The sequence below is a fragment of the Sturnira hondurensis genome, unplaced genomic scaffold (assembly GCF_014824575.4).
Source record: "Sturnira hondurensis isolate 20B ecotype Veracruz unplaced genomic scaffold, ASM1482457v3 Scaffold0000867, whole genome shotgun sequence".
Classification (NCBI taxonomy): Eukaryota; Metazoa; Chordata; class Mammalia; order Chiroptera; family Phyllostomidae; genus Sturnira; species Sturnira hondurensis.
The window spans coordinates 195,028-214,803 of NW_028073498.1; the positions used below are offsets into that span (position 1 = coordinate 195,028).

The 19,776-nt window shown below is 50.6% G+C and overlaps 1 protein-coding gene across 2 annotated transcripts in view; it reads left to right on the forward strand.

The window, feature by feature from the left end:
• The first annotated feature begins 1,242 nt into the window (after positions 1-1,242).
• Positions 1,243-19,776, forward strand: part of SLC6A1 (solute carrier family 6 member 1) — a 41,519-nt gene continuing 22,985 nt past the window's right edge. The window contains exon 1 of one of the 2 annotated variants that reach the window (XM_037050567.1): positions 1,243-1,319. The gene's annotated coding sequence lies outside the window, so the exon portion shown is untranslated. Of the gene's footprint in view, positions 1,320-1,760; positions 1,944-19,776 lie in introns of those variants that run through there. The other variant, XM_037050560.1, reaches the window with a different exon arrangement.

A 19,776-nucleotide genomic window follows, 5' to 3' on the forward strand; every position in this document is an offset into this window, starting at 1 on the left:
CTTAAAGAAGTTGAAATGAATATCAAGCAAGTGAAAAACAGCTTCCATCTTTGCTAACTTCGTAACTTTGCTCAAAGCTGTGCCCACATCTTCATTCGGATGGCTCCTATTCATCCTTTGGACCACAGATGGTTCAAATGGTACTTCCTTGAAGAAACCTTTCCTGACCATCCTAAATTGGACTGGGAGCCCCTGATATGTGTGGTCCTGGCAGATCTTGTCACCCTGGGCTTGTGTGGTTATTTGACAAAAGCCTGTCTCTCACACTGATCCAGGACCACCTTGAGGTCTGTAGCCTTTCTGTATTGCCCACTGCTGTGTCTCCAGAGCCCAGGGCAGTGCCTGGGAAATAGAAGAAGCTCAGTAAATATTCATGTGAAGTACTGGTAGAGGTCACAAAGACCTGGTGACCAGTCAGGGGGGGAGGAATGGATGGGTCAAAAAAAGATATAAAGATTCCATGCTGTGGCCAAGAGTGTAGGTAAAGACACAGGAGAAGACTGGGTGACCTTGGGGAGCACTGTGCATTGTGGGACCCCAGGAAGGATGAACAGAGTGTGGAGCTAGGTGGGGGCGTGGGAAGTCGATTGGAAAATGCCAGCAGTGGGGACAGAGAGAGGAGATGAAGAGTAGGTCCAGGCTGGAGAGAAGAATCTTTTCTGGAGTCCTTGGGGGATACAAAGGGAAAAGGAGTCATGGCCCCATTCCCAGGAGCATTTGTGAAAGGAACATTCGGCCAGGACTTAGCAAGAGGAAGGGAGGAAGCCCTCAGACACTAGGCTGGGACTGGCTGGGAGAAGGGCTTCTTTGGGACAATCGTCAAACCTTAAGAACTGGAACAGAAGAGGGTGTCTCCGGTTCTGCTGTCATCCCTGGGTGTTTTTTTCCAGACTGTGTTTCCCTTTTCCGTCATCTGTTTATCCATCTGTCCATCCAAAACACACATAGCCATTTGTGTCTCTCTGATCAACCCCTGGCAGCAGATGGGGAGTCCCTTCCAATTCACCCCTGCCTGCCACAGCACACACTCAGCCTGGTCCCAAGAAGCTGTTAGCTCCAGGCCAAAAGCTGTGTTCCCCTTGCAATAGACAGGAGAGGTTACTAGGGTGGTGAAGGGGGGCAGAGAGGAGGCAGGAACCCACCCCACACCCACACTGAGGACCCTGTAACCTACAGAGATGAGGAGGACAGAGAAAAAGAGCAAAAAGACCAACAGAAGCAGACTTACAAGGTGGAAAGAAAAAAAAACAAGAGAGAAATCCATGTTGAAAGGGACTGGGAGACTGAGACCAAGATAGCCCGAGGACCCCAAAGCCAAGGTAGGGACGAAGGCACCAGACTGGAGGAACTGGGATGAGTGAGAGAGAGAAGGAAGGGAGCGTGCAGCCAGCCAGACAGAAGAGAGAGTTGGGAGAGGGAGTGGGGAAAGAAGAGAGAGAAGAAAAGGAGACAGGGGAGAAGCAAGGGAGACGTGGAGGGGGAAATGGGAGAAAGAGGGAAGATGGGTAAGAAAAGGACAGCAGTAGGGATGAGGGAAAGGACCCAGGCTCCAGATGAAGACGCTGCGGGGGAGCAGCTGGGAGCGCGGCCCCTGCCGGCGGAGGCCCGGGGTCGGCTGGGAGGTGGACCCACGCAGGGGCCGCGAGGCGCCGGCAAGCCCCTCCCCAGGTGGGCGGGCTGCTGCGCAGCGGCCACGCCCCCGCCCGCGCTTCCCGCCCCTCGGTCCCGCGCTCCCCCGCTGCCCCCCTTCCCCGCGTCCCTCCGCCCGCCCTCGAAAGACCGAGCGAGCGGGGAGGTTGCGGGCAAGCTGCGCGGAGCGGAGGAACCGAGAAGCTGGGAGCGCAGCGCGGACCGTGCGGAGAGCGGCCCCGCGCCCGGAGCTCGCCGGAGTGGCCGAGCTGCCCGCGTAGCGCCCGCCACGGGCAGCGCAGCCCGGGCCGCAGGTAGGAACGGACGGCGTCGGGGCGCGGGGCGCAAAGCCCGGGACAGTCGGAGCAGGACAGCCAAGAGCCCCGAGCCACCGCGGTGGGCCTGGCGGGGTGGTGGGCGGACACCCGGAGATTCTAACCCCCCAGCTTCACCTCGCCTGGGGCCACATGAAGGAGCCAGAGCGCCGCTCCGCCCGTCGACGATCGTCCGGACTATTCCCTAGGGAGGCTCGGAAAGCAGGGGACTTGAGGGAGAGTCACCAGAATCGAGTGTCCTTTCCTCGTCGCAGGGCCGCTTGGACCCCCGGGTTGGCCCTGGACTCTGCTGGAGCCGTCGAAGCGTCGTGTCCATTCCCCAGGGGGTAGTAGGGGACCCGGGAGTGAATGTTCAGGGGACCATGTGCCACTTTTCTCTCTCAGTCAGCTGCGTCGAGATAGAGCAGTGCCCATCATTTATTCTCCAAAGGCTAAGGAGGCTAGCGACTTGGGGACAGGACACCTCCTCCCTGTCCCAGGGCAGCTCCAGCTCTCAAGAAATGTTGGCTGAGAAGCGCACCACGGCTTGGGTTGAGCGCACACAAGCTCTCGCTGCTCTCCTCTCTCCTTTCCCCTAGGGATGTGAAGGGGCTCCACGGGAGGTTTTAGGACTGTGTCCTTTTGCCACCAGGGCACCTCTCTCACCTTGTCTTGTGTTCTGGCATTTGCTCTCGGGGGATGGCGACTGTGCCTGCTACTGCTGCCAGGAGGCAAAGACCATCAGGTCTCCGTGTAGCCCCACATCCCCACGGCTGGCACCCACAGATGCCCTGTCCTAGCTTGGCTTAGTTTTCAGACAAGGAACTCAGACCTGGCAGCTCTCCCCCATCCCCCAACTGAGTCTCTGAGCTAGTATCCTCCCAAAATAGACGTGAACCCTAAGGAGAAAATTGGATTTTAAAAAGCCAAATGATAACACCCCATTTCTTCCTAATTCGAGGCTGGAGCTTTGCCTTCCTGTCTCTGGAAGCTCAGCCTCATCCACAGGAACAACTGGTAGGGGGAGGGGGTGCTGAATAAAATGGCTTCTGAGTTTTGGTGACACCCCCCAAATCAGAGACTGTCAGGCTATGCTAGTGGACTCTGGAACTGACCTTCATTTTTCTGTGACACAAGGTGGGTGTTTGGTGCGAGAGCGGGTTGTCGGGTGCTAGGTATTGCCTAGCTTCTCTCTTTGGGAACTTTGGGGAAAATGTATTCATAATGGAGTCTGAAAAGGCTACCTCAACTCCCAAATTTCAGAACAAAGGAGGTCAGTGGGACTACAGGCTTCCCGAACCCTCTGTCTCTCTCTGGAGCAAAGAGTGGGAGGGACCTTTTCCCAGAGCAACCAGAGCAAAATGGCTGAGCCTCCCCTGAGCCTCAGATATAAATTGTGAGGCGGGCGGCAAACAAAGAAAGCACTCTCTCCAGCAAAGCACTGGCCCAGAGGGCCAGTCCTTGAAGGACAAACAGTGAGTTCAACGGGACACACAGCCTGGCTTGTCTGGCATGGCATCTGCAGAGTGGGGCGATCCCTAAGAACCACACAGGAGAGAGGCAGCTGCCTGGGAGAGAAAGCGGGAACCATCTTTCCTAATGTGTGACTATGCCAGCACTGGAAGCGTGGTGAGAAGTAGGTCCCCTAGGACCTCGAGGTGAGGCTGGGAGGTGCTTCTAGGGGCCAAGGAGTTAGGCAACTCAGAGGGTAATGACAAAGAAAAAGACCAAGTCCATCAAAGCTGAAAGAAGCACAACAGCTGTTGCCCCCCAAATTTTACATGCCTGGCAACCAGGAGCTCCAAAGCCTTGAATTTGTTTACACATGGCCCAGCACACACTGGGCACTCAGGAGGTGTCTTAGACTAAAGCCAGCATGGATGGAAGGTGGACCTACCTACAATATATACTGGTGCCATTGGGCCATCTGAGACCATGACCAGGAATGAGCCCTGGATGGGTTGGACTTGAGCTAGGGTACTGCCATTTTCTGGCCAGGTGACCTTGGGGAGGTTTTTGTCCCCGCTGGAAGGAAGGAATGGAGTACTGAAAGCTTCCAATGTGCCCAGCTTCCTTAATAACCTTGTGCAGAAGGTACAATTCTAATCCTCCACTGCAGAGGTGAGGAGACTGGAGTTCAGAGAGGAGACTTGCCCAAGGTCACACAGCAAGACGAGGCAGGGCAGGGATTTGAACCGAACTTCTAATTTCCCAGCCAACACTTGCATCACTGCTGCTGAGACTCTAGAGGTAGATCTTCGCCTCCACAGAGTGATATGGTGAAGTGATGGTTGGGACTTGATGACTGACAGTGAGGCCCCTCAGGTCTGCCATCACGCTGCTCCTCTACCTTGCTGGCAGGTGCTAAGAGCAACGTGAAAGAAAGCATGAAAGCCAAGCGGCTTCCCACCATCACAGAGATACTTCCTGTCAATGGAGATAGAGGTGTCCCAAACCACTTGGAACTCGGACACACTTTTTCCCCCTCTCTTGCTTGTGTGTGCATCACAGGCTGAGTGTCAGCCCCTATCTGTTAAGCCTTGCCTGTCGCCTCCAGCCCCCTTCTTCCCAAAATAAATCCCCTTTGTCCTTGGGAGCAGGTGGGATTCCCAAGCTCATCCCTGTCACCTGGCCCGAGGTGTACCCAGCTTCAGGCCTGTCTTTGCATGTGTCAGAACTGCCCCTTCAGTTCAACCATGCAGTCACCCCAGCTTCTCTGTGCCAAGGATGGTGGGCAGAGCACAGCCCTTGGCATGATGAGAACAACCTTGGGTTGACGCCAGTGGCAAAGAGCAGCAAGGCCCCCTCTCAGGAAGGATTTCCTCAGACTCTTGTCCACTGCCCTGGGGCATTTCTCAGCTCCTGCTCCACAAATGGGCCCAGCGTCAGCAGTCCCTTTTGTCACCTTTCTCCCATTCTCTGAAGGTCACTAGGAGGTAGAGGGAAAGAAAGGCGCTAGAAAGGGCCAAAGGATAGGAGGCTAGATGTGGACCCCAAAATAGGGCTTTCAAGGAAATGTGCCTCAGTGAGCTTTATGAACTTCCAGCATGTTCTGTTGGAGCTCACCTGAGCCTTCAGGAGCCAGGAGAAGGGGACGAGGGAGTAAATGGGAAGCCAGGCAGCAGCAAAGGTAAGGGTTGTCTGGCATAGACCGTAGGTGTGAACATAAGCTGTGATATTTCAGTGCAGGCTTGGATTCAGTCATAAACAGGAGAAAAAAAAGAGCCCACTCAATATTTTTCCAATGATAATATCAACAATAATAATAACTAACAGTTATCGCAAGTTGATGATTTGCCAGGGAATGTGGTGTGTACTTTACTTAATGTTATTGCATTTAATTTTCACAAAACCCTATGACGTATGTAGTGGAATTGCCCCTGTACAGATGAAGAAACAGATAAGGCAAGAGGTTTGGGCGATGGCTGCATGCAGGGTTGCTGGGCTTCTCGATGGCCCTAGAGCCCCAACTCAGTCACAACGGAAAAGCCCCTGGTGTTGTCACTTAGCAAGGACTGTGGCCCTCCATTGAAGGAGCTGCACACTTAGCACGTCCCATCCTTTTCTGTCCTTGGAGCTTTTGCAAAGCTCTGGGAGGCCAATCGCATGACAGCCACTGTTTAATAACTGGGGAAGCTGAGGCCCAAAGAGATGAATTGTACCCAATGTCCCTCAGCTGCTAAGTTGCAGAGCTGGAATTCACACCCAGCTTCCCAGCCTGTTGCCATATATCTGTGACTTAGACTTTAAATCCATTTAAGACTGGTGTTGACAGTGTGCACCCAGGTATCTTTCCCTCATTCTTAGGTGTCCCCATTTTGTCATCACCCTTTGGCTGTTCTGGAAGCCACTGAGAGTGGCCGACAAAGCCATCATCTTCATTTATCGTGATCTGACATGACACGGAAGTGGCATCCGATTTGATGCAAGCTGCCTGCAGCGAAAGGCCTTCTATTTTTACATTTCTCACAAATTGGAAATTACAAGGCGTCCAGGTCTTGCAAAGCAATTGGCTGTGGTGCTCTGAAAGCAGGGGGTGTGCAGCTAGGTGGAACAGGCCACATTAGGGGTTCAGGGGCCCTCTTGGGTCTGACTCTTGGCAAAGGGGGCCCCCAGCTTCCTGGGCCGGATGGGATCCTGGCACATAGGCCAGGTTGGAGGATGCTGCCTCGGACAGTGGCCTGCAGCTCTGCCCACCTGTCAGCTGCATAGTGTCTGCACGATCAGTGTCACATGCCAGCTCTTGAGATAACTGAGCCCTGGCCAGGGAGACATTCAAGGTCAAAGATGCCCTGGAAGACATTGACAGCAGGTTGCTCTCATGGCCTTATTGTTTGGTGAGGAGGTTCTGTACAGGGTTGGGGGGGGGCGGGCAGAAGCCACAAGGAAGTAAGCAATGACATTTGGTATCCATGTTTCTGTTTGCTGGAACGTAGGGCTTATAACAATATTCCTGGACATCAAAATGGTACTTTACAGTTTGCAGGAAAAAATATGTTCTTGCAGCTCTTCTTTCTTTTGATCCTGTATGAAGTATTCCAGGGGAAGAAAATATGGTCCTGTATATGCTGAAGAAGAATCTTTTTTCAAACAAAAATAGACATTTTTAAGCTAGTTTTCTCATAAAGCTCAGATCAGAATGACCTTGACTGAAATAAGCCTCTTTGCACACACATGAGTACATGCACACTTAACATTTATGTAGAATTTCATTAAATGCTTTCTCAATTGAAGCATGCAATAATAGCCTTGGTACCTCCAAGTGAAATATGTTATTACCATTATCTCCATCCTTTGGATGGAGAAACTGAAGCTCAGGGAGCCCTGAGCTTCAGGGCTCAGGGTTTCTCCTGACCTCTGGTTTCCCAGCTGATGGGAATCACCTTTACTAAGCCCAAATCCAAGTTTGCCAGGTAGCCCCTTTATAAAGTGCCTCACAAGCCTGGATCTGTAGGGGACAGAGAGCAGAGTGCACAGGAATGGAGTTTGCAGGGTAGTGTGGGGAGGCACAGCCTGAGGTTTAGGAGAAAAGAGCCGTGACATCTTACCTGAGCTCTGGCCAGCAACAAAGGCGTCTTTGCCATGGTGGTGGCGTGTGGGGAGAAAGGAAGGGATGATTCTCTCAGACACACATGCAGGCTCACAAATATGCTTATCTAGATAGATTTGGGTGAAAATGAGCACTAGGGACCCTGCAAGATTGTCTAGAAGGATCTAAGAGCCTTGATAACTAGGAAGATATAGGAAAGTGTTCAGACACAAGCCTCAGTGCGTTGAGCCCCCCTGGAGGAGTGGGCAGTGTGGTGCCGAGCTATGTCTAGAAAAGAGGGTAGAAGGGGAGGGGAGTGGAATGGAAACCACTCACTCCAGCAACGATCTCACCTTCTCCCTGCCCTTGAACTGCTATCTGTGCTGAAGACTGAAATATCACAAGTTTTAGGAACTGACTTATGGGGTGCTGGGGGAGGCAGGGGTATCTGAGGGTTTGATGTGTCCCCTGTCTGTGTGGCCAGCCTGGCCCTGACTACCGAGTATGGAGAGCCTCCTGGGCACCAGGCCTGGGCCGCCCGAGGCTGGTGAGAACAACGCTAGGGGATGGGTGCCACTGTCCCCAGGGGCAGGAGGACCACCCTGAGGCCAAGGGAGGTGGAGCTGCTAGCTCTGGGCCCCCCAGCACACTGAACAACTGGGTCTCATGCTCTGTCTGAGCTCCATCCTGCAGTCCAGCCTCACTGCTGCCTGAACCTCTTTGCTCCCACATCAGATGTTTCCAGAGCTTGAGGTCAAGAACTCACCTATGATTAAAAAAACAGAAGTGGGCTTGGGGGTGGGGAAGAAGTCTTACTGGAGAGTATCCTGTGACAATAGAATTTAAATGTATACATGTATTACATGTACATGTTTTACAAGTTGGTTCGGCATGGTGACCCAAATAATCAGATGTGTACAAGCCCAAGTTTTGAGCTCGAGTGTGACCCAGACACTGAGTGGAGCACTTTCCAAGCAGTGTCCCAGGATCCTCAATAAGGAAACTGAAGCCCACTGAACTCACGCAGTTGTCCAAGGTGGCCCTTGGCTCTGTGGCACAGCATGCGACTCAGACCTGGGTCTGCAGGACCCCAAGGCCTGGGCTTGCAGACCCAAGAAAGAAGTGGGAGAGCAGCCTCCAGTCCAAAATCCTTGAGCCTGCTGGGGACGGTGGTCAGGGTCCTTCCCTTCTCTGAGCTTTGTGTTCTTAGTCCATAAAGCCAAGGGGTTTGGGCTGGACAGGACAATCAGCAGTTCCTGGCATGCAGACAGGGAAAGGGAGGCTGCATGCCCCACTTCCTCCTCCATTTCCCCTTTAATAGCCTCCCGAGACTAATGACTGGGGAAGATAAGAGCCCTTTCTCAAATGACAGTGAATGCCACTAATGACAAAGCAGATGTGGCACTGTTAATTATGCCACGAGTGTTAAATGAGAATGCCAACCCCAGAGGAGTTAAATAGAACCACTGGGCCACAATGGCTATGCCTAAAGTGGTGCCATCATCGCAGGCCAGGGCAGAGCCACCCCCTCTTTTGGAGCCAGACAAGTCACAGAGCCTCCTTCATACCAGTCTCATCCCCAGCACTGGGTTTGCAGCAGTTCCTTGGAGCTGGGGACACCAATGGCTACTCTGGGGAGATTGTCGGTCAGGAGCAAATGTGGACAAACAACTCTACCAAATAAAACTTTGAGCACCTACTGTGTGCCAGGCCCTTCTGTGGATCATGGAGGCAAAGCAGGTGTTGTTTCTGCTTTGAAGGGCTTCTCACAGTGAAAACCATACATTTCCTAAGAGCAGGAATGCTGTGTCTTCTGGGTCTCCAGTGCACAGCATCGCAGAGGGCGCATAGTAGGTACTTACCTCTTGGTTTTGATTGTGTGACTCCTTGAGAGCCAGAGGCCACACAGATGGGAGCTGAAGCAAGGTTAGCTGTGGGCTGAGTGGGGCAGAGGGACAGGGCAGTGGACTGGCTCTCTTCTGTAGGCACCACCGACTTGGCCTTTCTGGATGGCTGGACTTTCTACTTGCTGGGTAACCACGGACAACCCCTTTGCCCTTTCTGAGCCTCAGTTTGCACATCTTCACATTGGACAGAGTGAGGGCTGTGATGGGTGCAAGAAAATCTGTCTCCTACCCAACCCAGCCCTAAACATGGAGGGTCACAGAGATTGCATGTCTGAAAAGTGACATTTTGCAGGCAAGTCAGCAGAAGGAGAGAGTGCAGTCACCAAAGGCAGCTTCTGGTTCTTCTTGTGGACTTGAAATGCCACTCAAACCTCCAAGCCCTCTTCAGTAGCTCTGTGTTCCTTTCCTCTCACTTCCTGGACCTCAAAGGCTTTCTCAGGTTTTTCTAGGCCAGAGAAAGCCACAAAACCCACCCATTTCGGACACCTCTGCATTACAGATGGTAAACCAAGGCTGAGAGAGCAGTCCCAGGCCCACGGGTACAGTGACCTAGAGCTTCTAACCCCTAACCCAGTGCTTTTCCTCCTGCCCCAAGTCAGCCCAGATCCACTGTTGAAAAATTATTAAATAGAGTTGGTGGAAGGACTCTGGTTGCCATGGCAACGGAGCCTGTGTCCTCCGGAGATAATGGCGTTGTACAAGGCGGAGTGATGTGTGTTGAATGCTGATTCAGGAGCTGCTGGAGCAAGGGAGAGAACGGAGGGGACTGTGTCTAGGGTTTGAGATCCCCCATAAAGGATGCTTGGGGCTGGTAGGGCTGGGAGTAGGTGTGAGGAAATGGCCTTGTCTAGTTTTGTCCTTCCTATGACCTTGGCAGAAAGGGATAATCACCTTCACTTTCTTCATGGAGGCACAAAGTGGAATGAAGAGAGGTAAAGTGACTTTTTCCCCAGATCATATAAGCATGTCAGAGGTGAAGGTGGGATTTAAACCACAAACTACTGCTGAGGGTTGGGGGTAGTGGGGAAGACTGGAAAGGGACACTGTGAGGGGAGGGCAGATGGTGTTATCAGGACGCAGAAGGGAGCCAGCTCTGAGTACTGCAGTCGAGCACTAGGACCTCTCTAAAGGCTGTTGAGAAGAGTTCTCACCGAGATCTGATGGGCCAGGAGGGACAATTCCAGCACAGGAGGGATGGGGAAGCAGTAGCTCCAAACCTCAGCTTTGGTGCAAAGTCAAAGCCCTTCCTCCCACTTCCTAGCTGTGTGACCCTGGGCAAGTCATTTCAGCTCTTTGAGCCTCAGTGTGTTTATATGCAAAATAGAGATAATAACAGACTACCTCCTAGGACTTTTTGTGAGATAAGGTAGGTAGAGCATCAAGCGCCAGCCATGCATTGCTTCTAATTTGTGGGATTGGAAGAGTGGAATGGCTAAACCATGCTCTGGCTGAGTGGCTCGGTTGGTTGGAGCGTTGTTGTGTACACCAAAAGGTTGTGGGTTCAATTCCTGATCCTGGGACATACAATACCTAGGTAACAGATTCAATCCCCAGCTGGGGCACATACAGGAGGCAACTGGCCAATGTTTCTCTCTCTCATCAATGTCTGTCTGTCTGTCTGTCTGTTTTACTCTCTTTTTTCCTCCTATTTCTCTGCCCGCCCCTTCTAAAACCAGTAAACATATCCTTGGGTGAGAATTAAAAGAATGACAAGTAACAGGCTCTTTATTCCAGGCTGGAGAATATCAGAATGAACAGCCTTCATCACCAAAAATATGCATAAATATTTTTGCATTTGAAAAACGTGATTGATATATCTCCCTGTAAATGTACTGTCCCTAAAAGTGTATGTGCAAACCACACTAAGGGAAATTGTTTTTCTCTCTGCAGTTATCCAAATGACTCCATGCTGCAAATGCTTTTGGAAAATAAATATTCTCACCCACACACACCTTCATTTCTCGCTCCTGCACAGCTGGCACCGTAGATTAACTTCCCTACTCGGGAATGGAGAGCATGGGGTTAACACCCTGAGAAACCCCAGAGTTCATCATTTGCATGCTGGCAGAGATGTGATGAGAGCTGGCAGACAACCCCATTCCATTCTGGAAGCAGAAAGATGGGGCTGGACTCAGGCCTTTGGCTGTTTCAGAAGCAATGGCGAGAGCTAGGGTGCTGACCGCTTGGAGGCAAGCAGCCATTTTGTTTGTTTCCGCAAACCTGTCTGCGCCAACCCACCCCCGGAGACAGCAACCTGTTTCTGGATTCCAGGAGGGCAGGGCCATTTGTCCACTGCGCGTCCTGAGCTGGATGGCAGGGCAGGAGGCCTCAGACTGTGGACCCCGACATGCCCATGCCAGGAAGCCGGGAGAAGCGTCTGGACGAGTGAGGGCAGTTGGGGTTTACCCAGGGTTTGAATGAATGTCCTACTCACAGGATAGGCGCGCCACACGCCCACTTTGGGAGTCCTGTTTAATAAACACTTTGCTCCGAGAATTCGATTTGGTCAGCCTTTCCCATTGGCTCCCATCATTCCCTTATACTGATTGCCTGTAGCTGAAGGCAATTTTGATATTCTACCCTGGACTTTCCCCTACAGCTATAAAAAACAAAAAGCAAAACAAATAATGCTAGACCTAATCTGGGGACTAACTGTACTATCTGCCGGGTAGCAAGCATTTACTGTGTTCCAGGTGGTGTACATTATAACCACTTTACGTATTCTCCCATTTAATCCTCACAGCAGCCCTAAAAGTAGATGTTATCACCTTTTTCTTAGAGAGATTGGTGACTAACCTTCAGGCACACATCAACTGAACTGAGACTCAAAACCAGATTTACTTGCCCTGGCTGGGTAACTCAGTTGGTTGAGCTTTATCCCCTTACACCAAGGTTGCGGGTTTCATCCCCAGTCAGAGCACATACAAGAAGCACTCAGTGAATGCATAAATAAGTGGAACAATGAACTAATGCTTCTCTTCCTCTCTCTCAAAATCAATTAAAAACAACAACAACAGGTTTCATTTCCTCTAGGCCAGTGCCTGTAGCTACTGCCTTGCTCTGTCTGCCCCTATAATGGCTCATGACAAATAATCTGTGAATATCCCTTGAATTTGTTTATTGTGCTTGGAATTTGAGAAAACTGCTCAGTAAAAATTTCACTTTTTCCAAATGGGTAGGTTATTTTTGCTACGTGAATGTTTCACTTTACAAGGAAAGCACGGTGCCTACTGCAAAGGTTCCTTTTGAAAGCTAAGTGAATGAATCAAGAACAGATGCACCAGATACGTTGGCTGAAGTGAGCATTCATTCTGTCTTTTTTAAAGGAAATAAGCCTTCTCTGGTGGGAAATATTTGAGAACCTGGAGTCTGACCCTTACCTGACTCTGAAAATACACTCCCTCATTCTTGGAAACTGTCCTAAAGTGGTTCTCTCGACATTTTTTTTCAGTCTAACTGAGCTTATTATATTAAGATAACAGTAGGGTTTGTTGTTTTCCAAATATAAAATTATAATAATGAGCATGCTTTTATAAATATCACTCCCCCCTCCCCAAGATTTTTGCATATCCACCTAAGGAAGGGGCAATACTAACCTGTTCCTTCTTCTACTGCTTAGAAGAAAGAGCTCTCTGGGTTGCATCTCGTATATTAGGCCTTTGCAAACTCAAAGGCCATCAAGGGCCAGGCAGGTTGGAGAAATGAGTAAAGTGGTCAGGAACAAGTTGGCAGTCATGGTACGACTTGCAGGAAGTTGGAAAACATGTGCCCACAAAGCATGCGAACGTATGTTTTAAAATTCTAAGCTGATGCCACCAAACACAGGTGGGAGCCATTTGGCCTGTGGGCCACTTAGTTTGAGATCCTAGTAGCTCGGCTTGTGGCTTTGTGTGACCTTGGTCCAGACAGTTTGCCCTCAAGGTGTCAGCGCACTCGTCTCTCGAATGGGACTGACAGTCTCCAGAGCTGCGGAGAGGAGGAAATGGAGTCCAGATGTGGACACTCGGTCAGGAACCATGGACACGCCGGGGCCACTGTCATTGAAGTGCCATTCTGTAATACAGAGTCCACTTTCCACTTGGGTTGCATGTCTGTGTGTGATTTATTATAGGTCGTCATTTAGTTCAGCCAGTCCCTGCAGTGTTGTTTTGTTTTGTTTTGCCCCAAACCTGAGACCTTAAAGGGCCTTTATCCTAATGACCTTCAGAGCCTTGCAATTGTATCTTGAACAGGAGAGAAGTTATTTAACACCCTGGTTTTCTTACAAGTGTGTCTTAAAAGGCAGAAAGTGATTTCAGAGAATGCTAGGTGGTCATCAGGTCACTTTTATTTTCTGATCTGAATTAATCCTTTCTGGCCTGCTGAGCCAGGGGCCTTGGCAGTGGCATCCCCTGGAACGGAAATGCTTCAGAGTTCCTCGCACCAGCCAGAAGAAGGTGGGAAGGAAGAAGCAACCTGGAACAGGACTGCAAGGTCTGGAGGCTGGAAACCTTGGCCTGTCCCACTGCGTTTCCCATGTGCCTGGCTCAGGGTGTATTCTCAGTTAGTGCCTTGGGCCCTCCTTGGAAGGCTGAGGCTGATGGGCTTACCCACCTAAAATCCCAGGAAGGAAGTCAGTGGAGAACCCTTCGGCCTGGGTTTCAATCTCAACTCCTCAGACACTTGCGACATTAGGCTCCTCCAACCACAGATTTCTTATTACTAAAACGTGGGCTTCCTTCCTCCTTGGGCTCTCCCAGAGTTTTGGTGAGATCACAGAATATCTGTGTTCCTTCTGTGTCCTTTTCCCTGCCACTCAGCTGCTCTCTCCCTGTCTTCCACTCTCCTTCTCTCGCCATTTTCTTCACTCTCCTTTTTCCTTCCTCCTTCCTACCTTCCTCAGTCCCACCCCTCCCCACTCCAAAGCACCCATGTAGGGGCCCTAAACTCCTCCCTCGAGCTGCACCCACAGGAGCTGCAGCGTCTGCTCTGGTGCTGGCCCAGGAGCTGCTATCTGGAGCTTTCCCTTACAGGAAGCAGTCAGTAGCCCACTCTCGTAGTGTGCTCGTCTCTTTGCAATCCCGTGACCTCATGGTGGTAGCCAGAACCGGCTGTGGTGGGAGCATTCACACCACAGAAATCAGCAGCTGCCCCAAATCGGGCCTCTTGTTTGCTCCTTGTTAAACATGTGCCAGCACGGCACTGTTTTGGACACCACCTTCTCCAAAACAGACATTTCTCCAGGACTTGTAACAACAACGACCTCATCACAGATGTTGGAACTCAGGAGAGCACGTTCGAGTCTAGCACTGTTTGAGCTGCTGCAGGGAAGCAGTGGCAGTTGAAGACCCAGGTCCTGTTCGTACAGAGTTGACAGTGTAGATGGGTGCATAGGACAGAAGAATTAGCTATTAGGAGAAAAGCCAGGTTGTGTAGAGGGACCGGGCCTTCCCATGGCCCCCGCCATGGTACCAGCTCAGGTGCTGTCCTCCCACCCCTCTCCCACTCACCCACACAGCTGCCAGATCACTATTTGAGGAAATCTCCCCACCTAAAAGGTGCTGGTGGCCCCAGACTCCCCTGTCCCGATGCCCACAGTGGACAAGGGCCGTTAGAAGCATGGGCTTTGGAATCAAGCTGCTCCCTCGTGGACTGGGACCCCTGGGCAAATTGCTTTATGTCTTGAGCCTCGTTTTCTGCATGTGTGCAATGGAGTTTTGTGAATGCATCGAACGTAATAATCAGTCAATGAACGACCTGAATGATTATTGTTCTGTTACAGGGTACAACACCCCCCCTGCTTGCTACTGCTCATCTCCCTGTGATCCCTAAATCACCCCAGATTCCAGCCAACTGAGCTAAGCACCTCACCATTTCAAGATGCATTATGCATTTTGCCCTTTTTACTGTGCCTGGAATGGACCAGAAGTCGAGAATTTCAGTCCTGCTGCAGTAGCTTTGATTATAAAAGGAATGTCTCTACTTCTGTCCCCTTCCCATCAGCCCAAGTGCCCTCCTCTCCTGGTTGCTTGCTGAAACCCAGGCCCCCTGGGCAGGGTGCCATCCTCCTCTGGGCTTTGGGAGAACTTACCATGTGGATGTTGGTTTCATGGCCCATCTCCCAGCTGTCCTGAGAGCTCAGTGGCAGCAAAACTCAGACTCCAGCTATATCTTTATCCTCTGCACCCAGCGTGGGACCTGGCTCCCTGGAGGTGCACCGGCAATGTGGGTTAGATTGGATTGGATTGAGTTGAAAATTGCTGTGACAAAGCGAAGTGTTCAGTGAGGCACTGCAGACAATTAAGAGCCAGAACAGATGTTGGCAAACCACTGATTGTGTGAGCGAGACAACCAGGATGAGATGAGAAAGAAGATAGAAGTTAGAAGACGCCCTAGAAGTCAGAGTCCAATTCTCCTGAGGAAACTGAGGCACAGAGAGGAAAAGGGACTGGCTCCAGATCACACAGCTAGTCTGTGGACTCCGGAGTCAAGCTGCCTGCCTTTCCTGATCTCCTGTCAGTCCCTGGAAAAGCCCTCTCCCTGCAGACAGGTCCTAAGGCTGAGCCTTCTGGCTGCTGCTGCACATAGGCAATGTTTGCAGTCGGAGCAGAACTGGGGCCTCTCAGAGGGGATTGCCACCCCTTGGGGTTGGCTGCCTCCAAGGAGACTCTAATTAGAGCCCTGGGCCCAGGGGCCTGGTGAGAGCTGCTCAGCCTAGATCCCATTGACCTCTCACTGGCTAGCGGGATGCCTACAGGGCTTGTCCAATAGGACCGTGACCGTTCAGAGAGAGGGTCTAGTGCCAGCAGCCTCTCTTGGGCCTCTTAAAAAGAGCAGCAGACCTTATCCTTGTCAGGGTTTGTTTTGAAGGAAGTTGCCTGCTAGAAATGGGCCACTCATACACTCACTGGAGGTGGGCTTGGGGGTTCCCCAGGCACCCCATCAAATTAGCACACTGGAGTCGTTAAGAGCATGGGCACAGGAGCCCAGCTGCCGGAGTTCAATTCTAATCCTATTAGTTCTTAGCTGGAAGACCCCTGGCAAGTCAGTTTATTTTCTGTGCCTCAGTTTATCCTTAAGTAAAACAGAGGTGGGTGATAATAACAAGTTAATATGTAATAAGACATTTAGAGGCCCTGGCACATCAGTAAGTGCCCAGCTCACTTCCTCTGTACACTCTGAGCTTCCTTTACTTTCCCTTTTTGTTAATGAAAAGTTGTAGTTTTTTTTTTAATGCAACCACAGAAGAAAGAGAACCATGATTCCATGATTTCTGTAGTTCATGTCCCCTTTGGATGGCTTTGTTGAGCTTTCAGCAATTATAAAGCTGGTTTTTTTCACTCTAGTTGTTGGGGTGGGATGTCCTTTAGCCTTCTCCTACATTCTGGTTTTGGGGGCACCCAGTACACCAGACTTCAGGCTCTCGGAGGCTGCAGGCAGAGGGAAAGGGTGGCAGCCTCTGTTTTGCTGGCCGTCGTACGACTGTGAGGCCAGGTGGACTGGTCTCTGTGTGGTCCCATTTCTCCCCACCCAGAACCCAGCAGGCAGGCCCAGACAGGTCGTAAAGCCACATTTAAGGCTTCAGAGACTTTCATAGAGGCCAGTGTGGGGGAGGCACCTGCTGGGTGAGCAGATACCACCAGATTGTGATTCAGAGGGCCTGGGTTAAATCCCATGGGACCCCGGGCAGCTCATTTGGCCTCTCTGAGCATCATTATCATCATCTGCAAAATGGGACTAATAATCATTTTAGCTTTGCTGTATTTAGCACTTGCTGGGCCAGGCACAGTGCTAGAAAACTCAAATGTAGGTCTTGCAGTGTGTGAAGTGGTTACGTTGGCCCTACTTCCTAATGAGGAAACAAACACTAGAGAAAATAAGGAACTTACTTGAAAGTTACACTGGGGTGTTGTGAAGAGTAGGCATTCAATTAATGCTATTAAAAGTGGGTCTGCATATTACCTCTCAGGCATGTAGAGGCAGCTGAGGGGTTTGCTCCAAGATGTGGAACTGCTTTCCTTAATCTCTTAAGTAGGAATGTGCAGTGGACCAAGAGTTGGGGTGTTGAAGGTCTGTAAGGGTCATACCACTGTGCGCCATGTGCCCTTGGGCCAGCCATCAGCCCTCTCTGTAGACTGCTAGTGTAGACCAGGTGTACTGGTGTGGCATGGACCAGGAAGGAGGTTGCATAGTGCCTGGCCCCAAGCCCTACTGGCTGAGGGTCCCAGGATGAGAGCCTGCCATCTCAACCTGAAACTGCGTTTTGCTTGCAACTTGAACCCTAGCAAAGATTGACTCCTTGCCCCCAAATTGGGCTAAAGCCTCTGAGGCCTAAGTCCTGAGGCCTTAGAAACCCTGTCCAGCTACCCCTTCTCCATTAGAGCACCTTCTCCAGGGAGTTTTCCCTGACCTTGGGGGCAATGGGTGACAAGGGTTGCCCACAGCACCTGCCCTCCACCTGTACAGTTCCAGCCTCCCTCAACCTTCTGCACCTGATCATCAGCCATTAATTTTTCCTCAGATTCATACGATGTTTTCTCAATTACAAAGCTCTTCCATGGCCATTCATCTCATTCGGTGACGCTCTAAGCTGCTATTTATTGAATATTTCCCATGTGCCAGGCTTTCTGCGTTCCCTGGCCTCTTCCCATGCATTATCTCACTTCAGTTTTGCAACAGTCCTATGAAGTATTACAGAGTCATATTTATAGATGAGGAAACTGAGAATCAAGCTAAATATCTAGCCCCTGAATCAAGCTCCATGAACCAATCAAGGTCATGCCTGCCCAACAGCTTCTGCAGCTGCCACAAGCACCCAGATCACAGGACCTGGTTAACACATGGCTTCTGATACCGTGGTCTGAAGGGGATCCAAGGTTCCGTATTTCTAACAGGCTCCTTGGTGATGCCAATACTGCCCCGTAGAGAACCACACTTTGAGTAGCAAGCAAAGTCCTAAATCACTAAGTGATTTGAGACTCCTTTGCAATAGAATAGCCCCAGGCTGGCAAACCTCAGTTTCCTTATCTGTTGGATGGGTGAATTTGCATTCAGCTTACAGAAATGGAACGAGGAGTGGATGTTACAGCACCTGTGAAATGCCTGGCACACAGCACGTGTTCAGTAAATGCTGGCTCTTCTCCCTTGATAGGAGCTGGCATGGGTCTGGGTGCACCACAGATGCTCAATAAAGCTTTTTCCAATTGATTGGGCCCAGCATTTTTCCCTAAAGCAGAGAATAAACTGCATTTTATTTCCTCTTGGAATGAAGCCAAACCCAATATTAATTTTTTTCCTGAACTGCAGTTTCAGAAAGAAAGAAAAGCGAGTAGAATAATTGCAGTCTGAAGCAACCCTCTGTAATTTCTGTAATTACAGAACAGGAGCAAAACAAAGCAGGAATGTGCACAGTATTATGGGAAGGAGTGGGGGCCCTGCTCTCAGGCCCACTGCTCTCTCCTGCCTCTCCAGCTCTTCCCGGCACCCCGCTATCTCCGAGCGGGTTCTGGGCCCTGTCCTGGCCCTGGACAATAGCAGTCCTGAGACTCTGGCCTTAGCCTTTTGGCCTCTGCCTAAGTCCCCATCCCACGCAGATTTCTGTCCCTCTCATGCAATGGGACAGAGGTGGATTGTCCAAGTGGCTGCCACATGCTCCCCTCCCCCAAGACTACCATCTGGCCCAGGGCGGGGCTGCTGACAGCCAATCCACCAGCAAGGCTTTCTGGCCCCACTTCCAAAACAGATTCTCAGTGCCACTCCCCACCACCTCTACCCTAGCTGCCACTGTTCAAGTCACCACCACAACTTGCCTAGACCCTAAACCTCTTAATAACTTCTCTGCTTCCATCTTACACCTCTTCTCGGCAGCCAGAGTGAGACTCACAAGCAAAAGTCAGATCACCCCACTGCTTAAACCCTCCAGTTTCTCCCATCCCATTTGGAATAAAACCTGAACCCCTGGCAGTGGTCTCTGAGACCTTGCGTGATCTGGCCCCTGCCCGCCTCTGACCAGCTCTGTTCCCTGCTGCACTGAACTGCAGCCACCTGGGCCTCCATGCTGTCTCTCAGACAAGCCAAGCTCATTCCTGCCTTGGGGCCTTTGCGCTTGCTCTCCCTCTGTTTGAAATGCTGTATCCCACAGAGTCAAATTTCTGGCCCCTAATTCAAACTGAAAAAAATTTTGTTTGTTCAGGCCAAATAAAACCAGTCCTAGGGCCAGTTTTGACCCATATTGCCACTTATGATCTAGAGCTTTCCAACTCCATGTTTTCTTTTTCTTACAAGGCTTCGCTTCACTCAGGGATTGGCAGGAGTATTCTTTCTGCTTGGTTTGACCCATTTTTATCAATGGCTTTAGGACTTGGTCCTAGCACATCAGAAAAGGATGAGGCATCATGGGAACATTTTTATCACCTTCCTTCCTTGAGTCTCTTTCTTTAAACTCCTTTCCAGAGTTCCTGTGAGTCTTCTGCTATAATGCTAATCTGATCACATGATCACTCCTGTCCCATCCCTGCAATTGGTCCCTAAGTTCCTTGGTCTGGCTTTCAAGGCCCTTCACAAACTGGCCTTCCAAGCTGCAAACCTCCCTACTTTTGTTCATGTATTTCCCTCCATTAAGGATGCCCTTCCCTTTTTTTTGGAGCCCAATGAACACCTCTTCAACCTTTAAAACCCAGCTCAAATGTTCCCTCATCTTGGATACCTTCTCTGGTTGAATTAGCTCATTCCTTCTAGGCCTACAGTGTCTTATCATAATTCTCTCAGTACTTATGGTTATGTTAACTGTAGGCAGAGATATTTTTCCTTCTAGGCTGTGACCTTGTCAAGGTCATGGACCTTATTAATCCTTGCAACCTGAGTGTCCAGTTCAGCTCCATGTACACATTAGGCCTTCAGTAAGTATTTACAAAATTGA